We start from the raw sequence: 3,599 nt of genomic DNA, 5'->3' as shown, positions 1-3,599 counted from the left end.
CTACAGAAATCAAAAAACAAGAACAAAAAGGAATGTGATATAGAAATATTGTGACTGAGCCCTATTCCTCCAGACATATTCCTAGCAGCAGGACTGAAAGCTAGAGAAACCAAGACAGTGCATCTGATGAGAGACTTTTCTCTGCAAAAGGGATTTACGATCTATAGTAACAAAAGGGGAGAACAATCATGCACTGTAAAAGCAAGTGCTGCCATTTGCACAAAATGATAATACTACAGATTTTCAGTTAGGGAAACTTGTCATTTTGCCAGTCTTTTAACACATCTAGACCTAAGGCAAGTAAAAAGAGCACAGGGGATATTTTGGTAGCAGTCCGGAGATGCAGTACAATCTGTTCTGTTCGGAGGATGTGTTCTGTTATGGATGATGGCAGAGCAAATGCTTTCACCTGTTTCACATATGCTGTATTTTTCTTTTAGCTAGTGAACAGAAGAAAAATGTAGTGAAACATGGTCTGAAATTGCAACCTTAGCGCTACACAACCTCTAAGAAAACAAAGAAAACAAAGACTCCTTTGTCAGCGGCAAAGGAAGTGGAAAGATTAGAAACTAAAGAAAGTAAATTAATAATTTAATGACAAAAAAGGGGAAAAGAAGCAGGAATTATTCTATAACACTACTATAAAGCAAATTATCTCTAGCAGAACAATTCAGAAAGCTACACGTGCAGGACATCTGTGGAGGAAGCAGCTACACTACTCAGCTGTCCTACAGTGCCTGGACTCTTGGCACAAGAAAGCAAGATTTAACTGCGAAGATAAGTTACGAAACATAACCTGAGAAGTTTTTGATGGTTATGATTCCTGATTGCACAACAGCTACAAGCTCAGAAGCTATTTCTCCTTTTTTTCAATGTGTGTTAGATTTTGTCCTGGCTTGCAACTGAGATAGGATGAGCTTTTAAGTAAACCTGCCTTGGGAGAGAAATACGGTCAATCCTCTATTCTCTGCAATAACAGAGAGTTGGGATCCTCTGCTTCATGGAAAACTCAGGTACAACTCAAGTGTAACTAAGGAGTACAGTACAGGCAGCAGATCAGGGACTGCATTTCAAAACTGGCAATAAGAGGCGCTATTGGACCTAAGCTAACCTGAGGTATCTCTGTGCCATGCTCATAAATTCACAGTTCACAGAATTATAAAACAGTTGAGGTTGAAAGGGACCTGGAGATCATCTGGTCCAACACCCCAAGCTCAAGCTGAATCACCTACAGCAGGTTGCCCAGCCCCCTATCCAGTTAGCTTTTGATGGAGGATGGAGACCATCATATCTCCAAGAATGGAGACTCCACAACCTCTCTAGGCGACCTGGTCCAGTGTTCAACCACCCTCACAGGGAAAAAGTGTTTTCTTATGTTCCAGTGGAATTTCCTGTGTTTCAGTTTGTGTCCATTGCCTCCTGACCTGTCACTGGGCACCACTGAGAAGAGTCTGGTCCCATCTCTTCACACTCTCTCATCAGTTATTTATACACATTGGTAAGATTCCCCTGAGTCTTCTCTTCTCCAGGCTAAGCAGTCCCAGCCCTATCAGCCTCTCCTCATATGAGAGGTACTCCAGTCTCTTAGTCATCTTTGTGACCCTTTGCTGGATTCATTCCAGTGAATCCATGCCTTTCTTGCACTGCGAGAATTGGACACTACTACAGATGTGGCCTCACCTGTGCTGAGTAGAGGGGAAAGAGCACCTCCATGGACTGCTGAGAATGTTCTCCCTAAGGCAGCCCAGGATACCACCAGCCTTTCTTGTCACGAAGGTGCATTGCTGGCCCACAGTCAACCTGATGTCCACCAGGACCCCCCGCTCCTTCTCTGCAAAGCTGCTCTCCAGCTGGCCAGCCCCCAGCCTGTATTAGTGTGAAACTAACTGTTTCATTAGTAATTAAAGAGGATGTTAAATAACACTTCAACAAGTCTGATTAACTTGTACACCAGTATACTGAAAGAAAAGGAGGAGGTCTCTAGCTCACTCATGGTATTTTTCATAAAAGTTTCCTGTACCAGAAAAATTCCAAAGGTATGGAAGACAGCAAATGTGCCACTGTTCTGAATGGACAAGTAAAACAATTCAGATCTTAATACACCGATTATCCTGTATCAGTCACAGGCAAAAGACTGGAAAATCTTTTTGGGAGTCAACTGATAGAGAAGTAGAGGGCAAGAATACAAAAGATTATCATTTACGCATGTCAGCATAGTTTGATACCCAAGCAGTTTGAAATAAAATCCCAACTCCAATCCTTGTAAAAATTAGCAGTATCTGCTTACATTCACTAATAGTTCATACACACATACATACATACATACATATATATATATGTATATATATAAATAGGTCAGATGACAACTAGCTCATCAGTAAAGAAAAATCATTATTAATAAAATAATTTGATACTTTTCTCCTCAGGTTTTTGAAAACTTCCTTGCACATGCTTATTGCTTCTGGGCCCACAAAGAACCTAGAATTCTAGTTCTGCTGCACAACTATTTCGCAAAGTAGATGTTTTTAATGTTATGTCATTTAACGCCATACAGTTTTTGTACAGTTCTCTAGCCAGATAACCAGCCGTATCTAGCCGGGGAAGGGCCAGCGGAGGCAGCGGGACGAGCAGCCAGGCGCCCCCAGGGACCCCAGAGAGCTGCGCTGCGGATGGGACGGGACGGGACAGGACGGGACGGGACGCGCCCTGCCCGCGGCTCCGCCGCCGCCCGCTCCTCACCTTCTCCCCGCAGAGGCGCCTCCGGGCGGCCCCGCGGCCGCCTCATGCCCGGCGGGCGGCGGCCCGGCTCGGGCCGGCGCGGCAGCTCCCGGTCGCCACCGCGGACTCAAGGCCGCTGGGCTCGTCGCCATGGCAACGGCTGTGACTACGGCGGGGCGCAGGCTCCAAACCGCGCTCGGCCTGGGCGGCGCGGCCGCGGCTGGGCGGCCTGAAGCCCGGCACGCTCCAGCTCTTGCTGTGCAGAGCGATGGTGGCTGTAGCTGGTGGTGCTTGCTGCGAGAGCCCTCTCCTTTCTGGCCCTTGCAGTGCCAGCACATCAGCACCCACACTTGGGTGCACGGGGGCTGGCCTCCATCCAGTAGTCTTCGTAACTTAAGATCCAAGCGGTGATTTTGCAAGGAGCAGAAGCTCCTGTTGCAGTTCTCTGCCGTGCTCGGTATCAGAAATGCCGTCAGTTTTATTCTGACTTGTAATGCTGTCTAATTTGGTTTTGAAAGCCCCAGCATGCACACACACACACACACACACACAGCCTGGGAACATGCACTTCATTGCTAAGGGAGATCCCAAATCCTCTTGGGAATGGAGAAGGTCAGAAAAATCATGACCCTTCAAAAGTTCAGGCGTCTTTGGAAAGAACTGAGGATGTCTGTATGCTACCATTTCTGAGCCCGTTTTGGAGTGTTGCTAGTAACATTAGCTATGCTTTTAGAAAAACATCAAGACTTCGCAGGTCACTTGCCGCTCTGTCTGAGTGGCAGTGAGGGCTGGCAGTGCCCAGGAGCAGACTGAGGAAGGACAGTGCTGGTGGTGACAGGGGTGCCCAAAGACCTCCTGCTGGAGGCCACACTGGCACAGAG

This window comes from Rhea pennata, chromosome 13 (assembly GCF_028389875.1).
Source record: "Rhea pennata isolate bPtePen1 chromosome 13, bPtePen1.pri, whole genome shotgun sequence".
NCBI lineage: Eukaryota > Metazoa > Chordata > Aves > Rheiformes > Rheidae > Rhea > Rhea pennata.
This window is presented reverse-complemented; position numbering follows the sequence as displayed.